General features: G+C 38.5%; 1 protein-coding gene across 1 annotated transcript in view; it reads left to right on the top strand.

Annotated features, from left to right (window-relative positions):
- The first annotated feature begins 3885 nt into the window (after positions 1 to 3885).
- Positions 3886 to 18543, top strand: part of LOC109423748 (heparan sulfate glucosamine 3-O-sulfotransferase 5) — a 186048-nt gene continuing 171390 nt past the window's right edge. Inside the window, exon 1 of the mRNA XM_062852105.1 lies at positions 3886 to 4765. The gene's annotated coding sequence lies outside the window, so the exon portion shown is untranslated. The remainder of the gene's footprint in view (positions 4766 to 18543) is intronic.

Below are 18543 nucleotides of genomic sequence, written 5' to 3'. Positions count from 1 at the left end.
GAACAATAGTGTAATTGCTTAAGATTCGGAATTTACTAAAATTCAAATATCGTGCGTTGTTGTGAACCAACTTTTAGCATGAATAAATAACTAAATATAGTATCATTCATTTATCCGAACATACGTTTCGAAACAAATCAATAAAATTTAATTGGTAGTGTTATTATTGAATTTTTTAATCTCCTGTTTTTTTTTATTATTAACCTTCCGTAACTCGCGCGGTTGACTACCTGCCTCAGCACCACACTAATGCTGAGTACAAAAAGCGAGGTTTTTTCAACGTGTTGTACAAAATACAACAGCGCGATCGCTCGAGGGTTAAAAATACACATGAAAAGTTTTATACCAACGTACCGTCGTTGGGGGTGACAATAGGTCTGGGGGTGAGATTGGGTCAAAACGGAGAAACATATAATTTGAAATAGCTCATCAACTATCGCTAATTTATGTTGAAAACTTTATATTATTTCAAAGAGGAGATGTTTTTACTCGTCATGATGTAGAATAAGATGTTTAGCAATAATGGTTTTTTGTTAAATTTATGGCTAAACTTATATGATGAAACTACTGGTGAATCACTCTAAAAAAATTCTCCATCGTAATGTTTCACACGAGTACCTAACCATAAATTTTCTTATAAGTGGTTAGCTGTAGGTATTACCTGGTCGATGCAATGAAAAACGCGGGCTGTCAGTGCTCTTTTTATTTAAAAATTCAATATTTTCGACCCAATGTCTAAATATTAAGAATGGGGGTGAGATTGGGTCAGGCAAGTTATCGAGTGCACATAACCTTAACTAAAAATTCAACTTGTTATCCAGTCCCCATTTGACGTTAGAATGATGCCATGTTTACCGTATCTTCATAAAAGCCCACTTTTCTTGGAAAATATGTCGAAGAAGTGGCAAGCGGGAGTGTTCATACGTTTAGTGCCTAAACTCATTTATCACAATAAACTCATGCATTTGGACAGAAGAATAAGTCTACTAGAACTCATACAACATTTATTTAAAAAAATCCACTTTAAAGTTATTGCGAGAGGGGGCTAATAATGTGAAATGTTGTGTAACATAATATTTAAACGACCCTCTATCTTGAGATAGAGTGATTTGCTTTGGCAGTATAGTGGCCAATGATCATAAGAGTTTATAGCGGGTTTGGTTAAACATTTCTTATGCAGTATACTAAAAATATTATGTTTTTTTTTCAATCGATCTTTCAATGCGCCCCTCTCTCGTTGTAATCCTCCCCATCCTCTCATGGAGGTTGAAACATTAGATGAGGATGGTAGCTAAAAATGGCGATACAACATACAAACGTAATTTTATCAAATTTCAACCATTTTTTCGGTTGTATTAGCCCTTTTAGGTGGTTTACTTAATCATCTTTTAAAATTACCTAAGTTTTTATTCGTCATGGTTACATTGTATTTTAAGAAGTTTTGCTAGATATGTTCAATAAAGTTAACTTATTTTCTTCGATAGGCGATTTCGAATACTTTGACCCGTTCTCACCCCCTCTAAGGGGTGAGATTGGGTCAATTTTCAATCATTTGTAGTTTAGTAAGCAATTCATATAATGTGATACTTTCTTGCTAAACTGTCATTACCAGATAGAAGAGTATACATACCGAATAAAAAGTGATTCCGACTTCAATTGTATTTGTTATTTAACAAACATTCTTTGAGTATCCATTTTTGACCCATTCTCACCCCCAACGACGGTACATTTCAAATATAACCTGTAAGCTGGTTACAATAAAAATTTCAGCTCAATCGGGTTTTGGTTACGGAGAATGAGATTAATAAAGAGAGCAACATTGATTGAAATAGTACAAAAAATCGATTTAAACTCGCCAGCTTTGTATGGAAAGTTTTATGTGAATCCAGGATTTGCTCCAGCATGTCAAAGTTTTAATTTTAAGCTTAATTTATATGGTAAATAATGGGTTTCAGAGAGCTAGAAGGGGATTGTAGAGAGTTTTAGTTATGTTTAGGTGGGTCTCAGCAGGTTTCAGAGGGTGAAGCTTCAGGGCTTTAAGGAGACCTTTAGTAGGATATCAAAGGGGTTTCAGGGCGTTTCAATGGATTCAAAAGGTATTATGAAGTTCTAGGGGTTTCAAGGCGCGTCAGGGTGGGCTGAAAAATGGAGATGGAAGAAGCCTCAAACATAGCTCTAGTCCTCACAAGTTCCTAGGTCATGCTTCCACGGGTCAATCGATGACAAAGACCGTCAGCTAAGACCTGTGTGCTTGGCTGGTAGTGCAGCCTGGGCACTGTTGTCCTTCTGACTTTTGCTAGTTTGAGGAGGCACGTCCCGAGCGTCTGTTCACCGAGGAGGTGCGGCTCAACCAGCGTTTTTTCCTGGCATCCAGCGGCTGAATATGAAATGTTCCTTCACCAGAAGCTATACCCACAGACAAACAGACGACTCACTCTACTCACTTCCTATTGCTTCTCTTTTTAACGGACTATTCAAATATTCTGTAGTTCGCAAATCTCTCGGTCATGGCGCTCGCATCGTTGTTGCTCTTACTTGACGTTTGCTCACTACCGCCATCTACTCAGTGGGTTTTTTGAAACACAGCGATCATACGTTTGGGACGATGATTTTAATCGCACTTTATTCCAAGTGATACGTCTGTTTGTCTGTGCTACACCTAAGATGCCAGCCTCACCTCAATAGATTGCTCTCTTATTTTCCATCAACAATTCTGATGTTGAGATTCTTGTGAAATTGCATCTCATATCGAAAATCTGAGATGTATTCTCAGTGTGTTTAATTTTTTTTTTCATAGAACAATGGTAAAAGTATGCAATGAATTTGAAAAAAAAAATCAAAATCACATGAAGAGCAAATCCAGCCATCCACATAAAACTAAATTAAATAAATCGAATTATGAAATAAGAACCTTGAATAAATGTTAAAGTTCGTATTATAATGAAATACTAATAAATAGTAAGGTAGAATAAACAGACATCTTATAAGAATATAGAATATTTAATGATTTGTACATCTAAAAATAATAGTTATTTATGTAACGAGTTGCAAAAACTTGATTTTTTTCAGCACGAGTCGTACATTTATCTAACGAGGCTTGCCGAGTTGGATAAATACGAAGAGTGCTACAAAAATCGAGTTTTGCAACGAGTTCCATACAAAATTTCATGCAATGATCTTTTCATTATACAACTCATTTGAGTTGCAAAATGTTCATAATGCATCCCAAATGAGTTGCTTTATGAACATTATGTAACTATTTTCATTATTCAACTCAGTTCAGTTGTATAATGAACCCGTTCGGAAAAAAAATGATCATTATGATACCAAAATGAGTTATATAAAATAGAAATTATGATACTGAATTACATAATAGTTATTTATGTAACGAGTTGCAAAAAGTTGATTTTTTCAGCACAAGTCGTACATTCATCCAACGAGGCTTGCCGAGTTGGATAATTACGAAGAGTGCTGAAAAAAAAAATGAGTTTTGCAACGAGTTCCATACAAAATGTTATGCAATGATTTATTTCATAATGCAACTCATTTGAGTTGCATAATGTTCATAATGCAACTCAAATGAGTTGCATTATGAAAATTATACAACTTTTTTTCATTATGCAACTCATTTCAGTTGCATAATGAACCAGTTCGGAAAAATTGGCCATTATGATATCAAAATGAGTTAGGTAAAATATAAATTATGTTCCTGAATTGCATAAAAGCTTTTTTTTTATCAATGTGCAACATTAAAATTGCGATAAGCCACTTTTGAATAAACTTGTACCAGTACCCCTCGAACCAGCAGAGAATTTCGAACGATTCTTCCAGCCGTGGGAGGAAAACCGCACGACAGTAGATAAAGCTTGAGCCTGTTTTCCGGATGAACCCCAACACAGAGAGCGACGCGAGAGCGAAATGAGCTTGGAAAGCAATATCAGTCGCTGGCTGCCGTATATTAGACACTTTCTTCCATAAGCTGCCATCAGAGTCGAGTGATTATTAGTATCGCTAGCAGTGTGGCTGACAGTATTCGGTTATTACATAAAATACGGGAAAGGAAAATTGTTAAATTAATGTCCGTGTGTGCACTGATCGTTTTCGTTGTTAAGTGCACAAATTTTCCGTGCAAACGCGCTCTGAGTGTGTGATCTAGGATGTCGAAATAATCTTCGCTTAAATACGATAGCAACAAAGGAAGAGCAGCCTTCTGTTCCAGCAAGAGGGAAATTTCTGCTCAGATCCTGAGAGCTTTGATGTGAAATTCGTGATTCCTTGGCTGAAGTGCAGTCCCTCGAATGGTGTTCTCTTTTTTCCTAAAAGCAATGTGGATGAAAGCAGCAAAAGAGGAATATTCTTGTTCTGTAGTGCCCGTGAAAATGTATGGTTAAAGGCTGCCCAGCGTTAGCCTTACTTTAGAATAAGCCTCTTGTCCGTGGAAATAGAGTGAAGCAGGAATGCCCTTGGATCAAAGTGGAAAATATGAAAATCCGACTCAGTTCACAAATTGGTGTTCTGTGAAGTGAGGGAAAACCCCAAAAAGAATACGAAGAAGTGTGTACGGCGTGAATGTTTGTGATCAATAAAAACACAAGGAAGAGAAAATAGAAACACCAGCAGAGCGGAATTGTGTAGCTGATGTGTGAGCAGGGTGAAAAATCTTGTCCTTTTTGATGATTCTGGCAGCAGACAGAAGCTAGGAAAACAACAAGGTCCGGAATGGTGGCGGGAATAGCAGGAATGCCACCTCTTAGTTAAAATTTAGGTAAATTATATGTTCTACCTCCCTAGTGTCTGAATGTCTGCTTATTTCGTGGAAAAATCTCAACTAGATAACAAATGGTTACCCGAAGGAATCTGCCAAACAGTGTTATCCTTGATTTTCGTTCATTCTGGGTTGCGTGTCGAAATTCCTTTAGCAATTTAGTTCTCTCGCTCCAGCCATGTGTGTCCTCAGCTAGCAGCATGAATGTCAGTCCAGGCTACGACGTCAGGCTGTGTGTGCGCTCGCTCAGGTCACGAAGCATTTGGGGTTTATATATGTCGGAAGTGTTTCTACGTACATACATATATACACGCAATATCGAGACGAGTACGTTGCTAGTTGACGCCAGTTTTGACGGGGGCTATTGAGACATTTGAGACGAAGGTGCTTGATTTATTTTAAAATGAAAATAGTAACCTTTCCTAATAAGCCTAACATCCATCGACAAGAAACCGTTAATTTTTTTCGAACCCATTATGGGGTTGAGGGAGTTTTGTCATAAATTTTATCTGTCCATTTGAAGGATTTCCTCATACTTGCCAGACCTCATACAAACAACAGCTTGCTGTTAAATTTATTGGAAAAATATTCCACTTGACTTTCTTCTCTCAATTTCTCAACTTGCACAATAACTGTTGTCTTAAAGGTAGAGAGACTCTTGGAATTCATTGATTTGCTCCAGAATGATACGGAGCGTGACAATATGGTCCACACAGGATCGTCCGGCACGGAATCCTGCTTGCTGCCGTCGGAGAGTTGTGTCAATCTTCTCCTGTATCTGGTTTAGGATCACTTTGCAAAGGACTTTGAGAACGATACACAGTAACATGATGCCCCGCCAATTATCGCATACAGTCAGGTCACCCCTTTTGGGTACCTTTACTAAGACGCCTTGCATCCAGTCGACCGGAAATGTAGCGGTTTCCCATATATTGCAGAATAATTGATGCAGTAGTTGTGCGGATACTACGGGCCAGCTTTGAGCATCTCAGCTGATATGCGATCGACCCCTGGGGCCCTGTTCGATTTCATGCTACGGATAGCTGTTTCTATCTCCTGCACTGATGGAGCTTCGGTGTTGACACGGCAATGTGTCAAATCCTTGGCGGATCATGCTGAGATATTGATGGCGTGGCCGACACTTGAAAAAGGTTTCTAAAGTGCTCGAACCAGCATTTCAACTGGTCAGCAGGGTCGTTCAGTAACTGTCCAGACGTGTCTTTCGCGGGCATTATCTGTGATCCACTGCTTTTTCCGGGTGCGTCGCTCACCCAAATTATTCTCGCCGGAGGCGATGAAGGCATTCTTGATGACGCTCCATTGATCTTCTATGCTTCCACCTTCTGGAATATCCATAGCACGCTTCTCTAGCTCCTCGACGAATTACCTTTTTACCGCAGCATCTTCCAGCAATGCGCAATCGGATCTCGCCGATTAGGAGATGATGGTCGGACGCAATGTCGGCGCTACTACGTTTGTTCCGCAAATCAAGAAGGCTCCGTCTCTGTATTGGGCTGATGCAGATGTGGTCGATTTGATTTTCCGTGACGCCATCACGGGAAAGCCATGTCATTTTGTGCACTGTTCGATGCGGAAAGAGCGATCCCTCAATCACCGTGTCATTGTTGCCACCAAATTCTGCAAACAGCTCTCCGTTTTCGCTCATTTCTCCGAGACTATGGCGTCCCATGGCGAGCTCATAGTCGGAGTTTTCGGAACCAACCTTCGCGTTGAAGTCACCCATGAGGATCTTGATATCACCTTTCGGATGCTTGTCCACGACAGCATTCAGTTGGCTGTGAAATTTCTCTTTATCTTGCAATTCGGCAGCAACGGTTGGCGCGTATCATTGGGTTATGGTAAGGTTTCGAACCAGTGCTTCGAATCTGGCTACAATTATCCTCTGATTATTAGGTGCCCACTTCGTGAGCGCAGCATGGGCGTGAGCGCTGAGCAGGAAGCCAACTCGACGGTGGTGAGGAGGGTGTTCACCTCGTAGGCCAGAGTATAGCAGAATTTGACCCGACGCCAATCTGTGTTCTCCAAAGTTCGGCCAACGGACTTCGCTCAGTGCTAGGATTTCAAGCTTCATACGGCATGCCTCATTGGCTAGTTGTGCCAGTTTACCCTGTTGGGCTAGGGTTAATACATTCCATGTTCCAATTCTTGTCCGTTGGTTCGCGCTAAAAGTCGGTGCCGATGAATCAGTTCGTAATAATTCATTTTCAGTTTCTGCAACGGTTTTTGGGCTTGCTTTTTGGGTTTCGGGAACAGTTGGTTGTTGGCCTAAGGTCCTCTATCCACCGTCGTGGTGGGGCTGCCACCTTAGGTATAGCTTTCGGTGGAGGTACATTGGCGAAACTACGGATATTTGCCAGGGGGTGCACTACAAACTAATATTCATTCGTTCATCCATTCATCATTCATCGCCCCATATCTCACAGCAATGATTCAAAATTCCAGGGGGTGCCTGGCACCCCCGGCCCCCCCGGTAGTTTCGCCTATGGGAGGAGCATGTCATACTCAGAAGCCAGAAGGACAACAGTACCCAGGCTACACTAGCAGCTAAGCACTCAACTCTTAGCTGGTGGTCTTTGTCATCGCTTGACTTGTGGAAGCATGAGGTAGAAACTTGTGAGCTATGTTGGACGCTCGCTCTCCTTTTCGACTCACCGTTTTGCAGCCCTTAAATGCGATGAGTGTTAAAATAAGTCAAGTTATGCTACGAGTCGCATACACATTTTTTTCTGTCATTACGAATAAATAGGGTAGCGGATCACTTGGGCAGCGGCCGGTGTTTTGGGCACTCTTCGCTATAACTCAGTCAATTCCAAACCAATTGACTTGAAATTTTGTACACGGTTAGATACTTTACGTATATCATCGCATTCCAATTGTGTCAATTGGTTCAGAATTGGCTGAGTTATAGCAGAAAAGTGCCCAAAATAGGACCCCTGCCGAGATGGTTCCACTTCCCTAGGTTGGAATAGGATTATTTTTAGGTTACATACACTGCCGATCGAAAGTTTGGGGTCACCCTCTCAAAAACATGTCATTTCTTCAGGCCCATATCTCCACCAATTTGTGTCCGATTTCAAAGCTCTAGGTCTCATTCAAAAGATAATAAGTCAAAGTAACTTTGAACATGATTTATGTGAAATTTTTACAAAAATATTTGTAAGTAAACTTAACCTTCGTCGTGCATTAGGGTCATTATGACCCAAAACGCGATTTCAAGCATTAATATCTCTTTTGTTTGTTAACTTATCGTAATGAAACTTCTTGACTTTTAATATTTTGCAGAAACGAGTCTTTTGAAAAAAAAAAAATTTTCTTAAGGTGAAACCAAAATGGCGCCACAAAAAAAGTTACGAATAATGCATTGGGGTCATTATGACCCAGAAAATCAAACTCTTATAGAATGATGATTTTTTCACCAATTCAAATGACCAAAGTCTTATTTGATAGATAATTACGTCAAGAATGTGTTGATATGTTGAAATAGTGGTTCCGGGATCATTGGCCACCGGGAATCTGCTACACAGGGCACCATGTCGGACATGTGGGATAGCACTACATTTTGCCAGTAGTTGTGGAATATCTCGCATTCTGGACCACTTAGAAGGATACTGTCTACGGCAAAGTTGCTCAGAATACTAAGAGCTTTCACATAGGAAACAATTTAGTTCGAGAATCACTCACTGCGTGGCGCTAGTGTTCCTATAAGCTTCCAGTTCAGTCTGAATGTCGTATATCTCGCGTTCTGGTCCACCTAGAAGGATACTGTCTTCGGCAAAGTTGCTCAGAAGACTAAAAGCTTTCACATAGGAAACAATTTAGTTCGAGAATCACTCACTGCGTGGCGCTAGTGTTCCTATAAGCTTCCAGTTCAGTCTGAATGTCGTATATCTCGCGTTCTGGACCACCTAGAAGGATACTGTCTTCGGCAAAGTTGCTCAGAAGACTAAGAGCTTTCAGATAGGAAACAATTTAGTTCGAGAATCACTCACTGCGTGGCGCTAGTGTTCCTATAAGCTGCCAGTTCAATCTGAACGTAGTATATATCGCGTTATGGACCACCTAGAAGGATACTGTCTTCGGCAAAGTTGCTCAGAAGACTAAGAGCTTTTACATAGGAAAAAAAATAGTTCAACAATTACTCACTGCGTGGTGCTAGTGTTCTTAGGAGCTTCCAGTTCAGTCTGAACGTCGTATATCTCGCGCTCTCTACCATTTAGAAGGATACTATCTTCGACCAAGTTACTCAGAAGACTAAGAGTTTTCATGATGTGATGCTACACACCAAGACGCTTTCAGCCATATTTTGATGAGCTGAAAGATTAAGCTTTTTCGCTGAACTTTCTACAAAATTTTCTGAGTTACAGAAAAACGTTGATGGTGATCAGTAGATTTGACTGAACAAATCAGCAAACCTTGCTGAGTTTTCACAAATATTTTGCTAAAACTTTAAACTCGGCAAATTTTAGTTAAAAATTTTTGGGGTGTATTGTTCTTAGTAGCTGAAAGCTTGATATAATCGTTGTGTATCCGTGTTACTTTGTTTGTAAAACCTTCCAAGAAGAAAAGAAGCTTTTACATTGAAAGTTTATTTCAAAATTTTCTCACAACATGGTACTTGTGTTCTTTGGAGCTGTCAGTTTAATCTCGGGTCATGCAGTTTATTCGGATTTTTTTTTCAGCTACGACTTTGGATATCTGTGCAGCAATTCCTGAGGTCAGATTTGAGCTGCATGAAATTCTCCGGGTCAGAGGAAAACAACAGAAACCCGTTAGTGAAGTGTTGGCAGGACTTGATTTGGAATACATGAACCTGATTTACCAGCTTTTGTTGTCAGAGTTTGATGTATTATGTACCTTGTTTTCGTTGTCCGCCTTTTGGTTTTGTTGTTCGCCCCTGTCTGTCGTCGCCCGTCTTCCGTTTGTCCCCTTCTTGTCGTTGTCTTCCGATAAAGTCCTTTCTTTTTGGTTCCGTTACAGATATGGACAATTTGTCCCATCAATGTTTTTAGAATAAGTAAGCAAAAAACTTTGTTTTAAACCCATAAATCCATCCTTCCCAATTTTATTTTATTTTATTTTATTTTCAATCCTTAACCTCGAAACAGCCGCGAGTACTTCGGCGTCCCAAACTAACATAGTTTTAAGGCAGTATTAAATTGAAAAATGTAAAATCAATGTAATAACAAAAGATTTTGGCTCAGTTATGCCCATGTGGCGCTTGAGCCTTCCAAATATACGAATAGATATAAAAAATTCTTTGGTGAATGTTTTCAAGATTTTTTAGGAACTTATGTAACATATGCTTCGGCAATGGCTTTGTGGACTTTTTCAAAACATTTCTTCTATGGAAATTTCTTTGGGAATCTCGTCTGAAAGTTCCTTTTGTTTTTTTTTTTTACAATTCAATTGGAAAACCCTATGCTTATTACTTTGGGAATATTTGTAACATTCTTTTGAAAACATATGTGCCAATTCTTACTGATACGGTATTTCTTTTGCAAATCGTTTTGGCAAATTCCGTAAAAGTAACCCTGCGAAAATATTTCGAATTTCCTTTTGGCGGAGTTTCTTCAGCAAATTCTTTGAAAATCCTTTAGCAATATTTAGTGGATTTGATCCAAAACTTTATATAAGTTTTTTTGGGTTTTCTATTTCGGCAATTCTTTGAAATTTTGTTCGATAAATCTTTTGGAAATTTCTCAGCAGTAATATTGGAAATTGATTGAAGTTATTATATTTGAAAATACCTACAGCATAACTGTGAAGTTCGTGATTGTACTGTTAGTAACGCCAGCCTTTTAGGCGTATTGTAAGCCACGAATTGTGGGTTCGATTCCCATCCCGGTCGGGAGAAAATTTTCGCCAAACGGAAAATTCTTCATTGAGCCACTGGATATCTTACAGTCTTACATGTAATCCGTTGTCTAGTGTAAGTTATATACAGTCTGTGGTCTTTGGCTGAAGAAGGTGTGCAAATTTATCAGACAACTCTTACGGGATTTCCTTTATAAATTTCTTTGGAAGTTTTCTTTTATCTCTTTATTCGGGAATTTTCTGCCGTAGGCAGGTTCATACCGGCTTTCTTTGGAAGTTTTATCTGCAATCCCTTTGGAAATTTAGCTGACAATTACTTTTGTTATTCTTTCGACAGCTCTTTGCAAAATTGAATTTTTAAAAAATTCTTCAGTATTCTTTCAGCATTGGAAACTCCTTTTGAAAATCCTTACAGAATTTCGTTTGTTATTACTTTGGAAATTCAATTAGATACTCCTCACAAAATGAAAAAAACACAATGGCATGGCCGGAGAAAAGCTCATCGGAATTACCTTAAGAATTTCCAAAAATCAAGGTATTTTCAAGAAGACCATCAAAAATTAAAATTCAGAATATTTCAAGAAGCAATTTCCAAATACGTTTGAATGTTGAAATAGCCGAGGAAATAGCTGAAGGCACCCTCAAGAAATTACCGAATGACTTTCCAAAGGAATTGCTACTGAAATTTCACAAGGGAATCCTGAAGTAGATTCCGTCTTGAACTAAATTGTTTTCTATGCGGAAGCTTTTAGTCTTTCGATCAATTTTTCCCAAGACAGTATCCTTCTAAGTGGTTCAGATCGCGAGATATACGACGTTCAGACTAAACTGGAATCTCCCAAGAGCACTAGCGCCACATAGCGAGTGATTCTCGAACTAAATTGTATTCTATGTGAAAGCTCTCAATCTTCTGAGTAACTTTTCCCAAGTTACTTTTCTAAGTGGTCCAGATCGCAAGATAAACGACGCTCAGACTAAACTGGAAGCAACCAAGAGCACTAGCGCTACGCAGTGAGTGATTCTCGAACTAAATTGTATTCTATTTGAAAGCTCTCAGTCTGCCGAGTAACTTTTCGCAAGGCAGTATCCTTCTAAGATGTTCAAAATGTGAGATATAAAACGTTCAGACTGAACTGGAGGCTGCTATGAACACTCGCGCCACGCAGTAAGTGATTCTTGGACTAAATTATTTGTTCTGAGCAACTTTGTCGAAGGCAGTATCCTTCTAAGTGGTTCAGAACACGAGATATACGACGTTCAGATTGAACTGAAAGCTCCTAAGAACACTAGCGCCACGCAGTGAGTGATTCTCGAACTAAATTGTTTACTATGTGAAAGCTCTTACACTTCTGAGCAACTTTGCCGAAGACCCCGAGCAAAGGCGGATAAGAAAATGATAACAAGTTCTGTTACCTGGTTATCATTCGTTTGATAATTGAGTTTGTTGTCATTTAGGTTGAATTAAGAGTCAACATAACAAAAATGATAACCCATATTTACTTCTCGAATACCAAAATGATAAGAAGTTAAGTTATCATTGAGTTCAAGTTGATAACTAATTGTGTTATACAATATTTTGTGCAACATTTCATTTAGTTATCAACATGAAAAAAATACATGTGACTGATAACTGGTTTTGTTATCAATTAGTTATCATTTAGAGCTATTTTATCGACCAAAATAGTAAAAATCTACTTTACCGACATCGTCACCTTTTGAAAAAAGTTTCTTGTAACTTACAACCAATGTTTTCGACTATTGCGCCCAGGCGGGCCTCGAACCCTGATCGAGTGATTGTCGGTCGCAGCCGATAGCCCCTATACCAACGGGACTCATTGAGAGTGAGAGTAATAAAAGGGTATGCTCTTCGTACTGCAGTCGCATTGTAGGTGGGAAGCGGAATCTATTTTTAGATTCGAGGTTCATCAGACTCTCAGTTTTGGGAAAGCTTTGAAATGTGCGTTTAAAAACAGATAACATATTTTGTTATCATTTAGTATTTTTATGGTATCGCGATAGACCAAAATTATCGATAACTAAATTTGTTATCATCTGTTTATCATCAATTGGAAAAGATGATAACAAAAATAACAAAATGATAACACCGATAACACAGTTTATTATCAAAGTGATATCACTTTGTTATCCGCCTTTGCTCGGGTATCCTTCTAGGTGGTCTAGAACGCGAGATATACGACGTTCAGACTGAACTGGAAGCTTATAGGAACACTAGCGCCACGCAGTGAGTGATTCTCGAACTAAATTGTTTCCTATGTGAAAGCTCTTAGTCTTCTGAGCAACTTTGCCAAAGACAGTATCCTTCTAGGTGGTCCAGAACGCGAGATATACGACGTTCAGACTGAACTGGAAGCTTATAGGAACACTAGCGCCACGCAGTGAGTGATTCTCGAACTAAATTGTGAAAGCTCTTAGTCTTCTGAGCAACTTTGCCAAAGACAGTATCTTTCTAGGTGGTCTAGAACGCGAGATATACGACGTTCAGACTGAACTGGAAGCTTATAGGAACACTAGCGCCACGCAGTGAGTGATTTTCGAACTAAATTGTTTCCTATGTGAAAGCTCTTAGTCTTCTGAGCAATTTTGCCGAAGACAGTATCCTCTTAGTCTTCTGACGAACTTTGCCGAAAACAGTATCTTTCTAGGTGGTCTAGAACGCGAGATATACGACGTTCAGACTGAACTGGAAGCTTATAGGAACACTAGCGCCACGCAGTGAGTGATTCTCGAACTAAATTGTGAAAGCTCTTAGTCTTCTGAGCAACTTTGCCAAAGACAGTATCTTTCTAGGTGGTCTAGAAAGCGAGATATACGACGTTCAGACTGAACTGGAAGCTTATAGGAACACAAGCGCCATGCAGTGAGTGATTTTCGAACTAAATTGTTTCCTATGTGAAAGCTCTTAGTCTTCTGAGCAACTTTGCCAAAGACAGTATCCTTCTAGGTGGTCCAGAACGCGAGATATACGACGTTCAGACTGAACTGGAAACTTATAGGAACACTAGCGCCATGCAGTGAGTGATTCTCGAATTAAATTATTTCCTATGTAAATGCTCTTAGACTTCTGAGCAACTTTGCCGAAGACAGTATCCTTCTAGGTGGTCTAGAACGCGAGATATACGACATTCAGACTGAACTGGAAGCTTATAGGAACACTAGCGCCACGCAGTGAGTGATTCTCGAACTAAATTGTTTCCTATGTGAAAGCTCTTAGTCTTCTGAGCAACTTTGCCGAAGACAGTATCCTTCTAGGTGGTCCAGAACGCGAGATATACGACATTCAGACTGAACTGGTAGCTTATAGGAACACTAGCGCCACGCAGTGAGTGATTCTCGAACTAAATTGTTTCCTATGTGAAAGCTCTTAGTCTTCTGAGCAACTTTGTCGAAGACAGTATCCTTCTAGGTGGTCCAGAACGCGATATATACTACGTTCAGATTGAACTGGCAGCTTATAGGAACACTAGCGCCACGCAGTGAGTGATTCTCGAACTAAATTGTTTCCTATGTGAAAGCTTTTAGTCTTCTGAGCAACTTTGCCGAAGACAGTATCCTTCTAGGTGGTCCAGAACGCGAGATATACGACATTCAGACTGAACTGGAAGCTTATAGGAACACTAGCGCCACGCAGTGAGTGATTCTCGAACTAAATTGTTTCCTATGTGAAAGCTCTTAGTATTCTGAGCAACTTTGCCGTAGACAGTATCCTTCTAAGTGGTCCAGAATGCGAGATATTCCACAACTACTGGCAAAATGTAGTGCTATCCCACATGTCCGACATGGTGCCCTGTGTAGCAGATTCCCGGTGGCCAATGATCCCGGAACCACTATTTCAACATATCAACACATTCTTGACGTAATTATCTATCAAATAAGACTTTGGTCATTTGAATTGGTGAAAAAATCATCATTCTATAAGAGTTTGATTTTCTGGGTCATAATGACCCCAATGCATTATTCGTAACTTTTTTTTAATGCCCGAAGAAGGTTAACCCAAAGTTACCAAATTTTCTAAAAAATGAATATAAATTTACGGCAGTGTCGCTGGAAATTGGGTCGACCAAATTTTATGATGAGAGCGGTAATACAACCTATTTTCTATTAGATTTCAACTGCTTTTTATAGAACTTGGCTAAACATCTAAGAAAAAAGTTGTTAAGTAAATTAACGCTTGATATCATCGACCAAAAGTTTGGAGTCACCCCTCAATATTAGTTTGGTAAAACATGGAAACGTGATTTGATGATATCTTCGTCATCTATAGTTTAGTTTCAATTCTTTTTGGCTCATTTCAACGATAATGAACTAAATTTACGTTTAATGTTTTTCATTTAACGTATTCAAAGATTTGTATACATGAAAATGTTATGTAAAGTTAACACATTTCACCGCATTTCAAAAAATGAGGCCATTTTACGATAAGTTTAAGTATGTAAATTTTATCAATTATGTGTGCTTCAATTTCTGTGCAGTATGTACCATTCATTAGGTTTCAAATGAGCCTAGAAGAATTAAAGTTGAATGAAAGATGACAAAGATATCAACAAACCACTTTTCCATGTTTTACGATAGTGACCCCAAACTTTTGGCCGACTCATCATATTGAGGGGTGACTCCAAACTTTTGGTCGATGACATCGAGAGTTAGTTTACTTAATAACTTACTTTCTTAGATTTTTTAGCCAAGTTCTGTAAAAAGCAGATGAAAGCTAATAGAAAATAGGTTGTATTACCGCTCTCATCATAAAATTTGGTCGACCCAATTTCCAGCGACACTGCCGTAAATTTATCTTCATTTGGCAGAACACAGAACAGAAAATTTGGCAACTTTGAATTAAGTTTACTTACAAATATTTTTGTAAGAGTTTCATATAAATCATGTTCAAAGGTACTTTGACTTATTATCTTTTGAGTGAGACCTAGGGTTTTGAAATCGGACACAAATTGGCGAAGATATGGGCCTGAAAAAATGACATGTTTTTGAGGGAGTGACCCCAAACTTTTGATCGGGAGTGTACTTCCGAAGAATGAGGTATCAGGGTCAATCAAGCTCATTTAACATACAATTCATCTTAGCATTGATTACACACACAATTATGAATGATTTTTTTTTGTTGGCTAAAGGGCTGAAATGTGTAGCTTAGTACTTTTCGTCACTTTTGGTTTAATGAAATAAAGTAAGCCGTTTTAGCGTTCTTTTGGTCAGTGAAAAAAATACGTTTTTAGAACGTAATAGCAAAAAATAGTTTTCAATTCGTTGCATGACTCGATTTTTTCAGCGCTTTTCGTTTTTATTAACTTGGCAAGCCGCGTTGGATAAATGTACGGCTCGTGCTGAAAAAATATCTTTTTGCAACATTATTATTACTGTAACTATGGCAGCCAATTAAACGCCCCATAATAAATTAAAAAAATTCCATAAATAATTCGAAAATTGCCAATAAATAAATAGGGGTGAAAGCAATAATAAACTATAAAAGTTCCATAAACAAATCAAAAAGCGCATAAATAAATCAAAACTTCCCATAAATGATTGATTTTCGAGCAATAAAAAATGTCAGAATTGCCACAAATAAATCAACAATTGCAATAAAAAACTATATTTTTCCAACAAAACATTTTAAACATACTACATCGTAGAATTATGATAGAAATACTGAAACTAGTGTGCAATTTAACAGACAATCACTTGCTGTTCGAACTCGTTAACACTCGTCGGACTTTAAAAAGGGATAACATCTCTGGTCGCATTCTACCGGGCATATTCTTGGATCTGTGGATTGCCTAGAATAGAATCGGCACAGTTACGAGGCATCGGATTTCGGATACTTCGGCGGCCTTCTGCCGCCGAAGTTCCTCCATCCTCTATGCGGCTTCCCCGCATGGCTCGGCCAATACTTTTAGCTAGAATAGCATTGGCGTATACCAGGGCCCATATAGCCGAGGCGGTAAACGCACGGGTAGTCAGCATGACCATGCTGAGGGTGACGGGTTCGATTCCCGGTCGGTCCAGGAACTTTTCGTTAAGGAAATTTCCTTGACTTCCTTGGGCATAGAGTATCTTCGTGCCTGCCACACGATATACACATGCAAAATGGTCATTGGCAGAGGAAGCTCTCAGTTAAAAACTGTGGAAGTGCTCATAGAACACTAAGCTGAGAAGCAGGCTTTGTCCCAGTGAGGACGTTACGCCAAGAAGAAGAAGAAGAAGAAGAAGAAGCATTGGCGTATCTAGGATTTTTTCCTAGGGGGTGCCTAGGGGGTGCCAGTTTCAGTGGTTTCCAGATTGTTTTTTTTTGTTAAATACTGATTCACCCTCAATTCTCAGTCACGGAAAAAATGAGCCCACAAATTTAAACGCACTATATTTTAGAGAATAGTTTTTTTTTTGGAAAATTCGATACGTTGTACTTATTTAACACTTTACTTGCCATGGAGGTACGAAAACTTGATAAATTGATTGTGTATAATACATGGAATTTGTATTTTCACTTTGAACATAACAATCATCGCGCTTTGAACATAACAAATTTGCGTGTAACTTGTACTCATCGTGACATCCTCTTTGTTTTATTACATGATAACAACTCTTATTAAAATAGTTTTCAAGAACAAGTGTAAAAGTTATAAAAAGGGGAACTTACGTATTTTCGGCAGTTTTGTTCTATTCGTCATGGGGTTTTTTTTTGAAACCTGTTGATCTCAAAGTTGGCCTCAAATCCTTCCCAACCAAGCTGAGTAATGCCAAATTTCAGGCAATTTGGCCCACAAAAAAACCCTTAACGCAGAGAACAAATCTGCCGATAATACCCTTCGTTACCCTACTTAAAATTGCAAAATCAGGATACATATTTGCATTTTTGGTTTTACCACAAAAGTAATGACGACAGTGTTTTTGTTTTATTAGTTGAACACTACCACGTGTACATGAGAATACTTTTACAGGGAAATTATATTTCGGATAATCGAGCCTGGTTTGTACGTGTAATACAAGAAATTTATGTTTTCGGCAAAACATTCATTCGGTAATTCATCAGGGAATATTCCCGGTAATTCATTTGGGAATTGTTTTGTAATTTATTTCAATTAATACCTTTTTTGGAAATCCCCCAGTAATTCCTTTGGATTTGACAAATTTCTTTAGTAATATCTTTGGATCTTTCTTTAAGAATTTATTTCGGTAGTATGTTGGGAATTTGATACTAAATACCTTTCACACATCCTTTGAAAATTTCATCGGCGGCAATTCCATTAGGAGATTATTTAGCTTTTTATTTCATTGGCAAATCCTTTGAAATGTTTTCTCGGGCGTTCCTTCGCCAATTTTTTAGTAGTCTTTCAAGCGTTGTTTTGTTAATGCCAACAATTCTATAGAAATTTGCTTTTTAAAATTCTCTAAATAACTTTTCAGGAAATTCCTTTGAGAATTCCATTAGTGAAGCCTTTGGTAATCCATTCGGCAATGACTTTTTCTGGAATTTTTCTGGAAATTCTTCGGCAAGTCATTCTACTTTTTTTTGGATTTTCGTCGTTTTTTTAGACTTTCATTATCTATGTTATTCTGTATTCCTTAGCTGATTCATTGGAAATTTTTCCAAAAATCGCTTCTATAATTTTATTGAAAATTCTTCAGACAATTTCTTCTAGATTTCTTCAGTAATTATGTAAGGAATTCCTACAGTAGATGATTTCGGAATACCTTCGGCAATTTCGATATTACTTGCATTGAAAACTTATTTGGGAATTTCATCAGCAATTCCTTTGGAAATTTTGGAAACTTCGATTATTACTTTGGGAACTTCTTCGGTAATTCCTTTGGAAATTGAATTGAATTGAATTAAAAAAAATTGATTTGGGAAATCTATATATATAAAAATGCAGTGGCATACGTGGGACTGCGCATAACTTGCGAACGGAAGGTCCGAT

The sequence above is a fragment of the Aedes albopictus genome, chromosome 2, assembly GCF_035046485.1.
Source record: "Aedes albopictus strain Foshan chromosome 2, AalbF5, whole genome shotgun sequence".
Classification (NCBI taxonomy): domain Eukaryota; kingdom Metazoa; phylum Arthropoda; class Insecta; order Diptera; family Culicidae; genus Aedes; species Aedes albopictus.
Note: the sequence above shows the minus strand (reverse complement) of the source record. Positions and strands in the feature narration are given on the sequence as shown.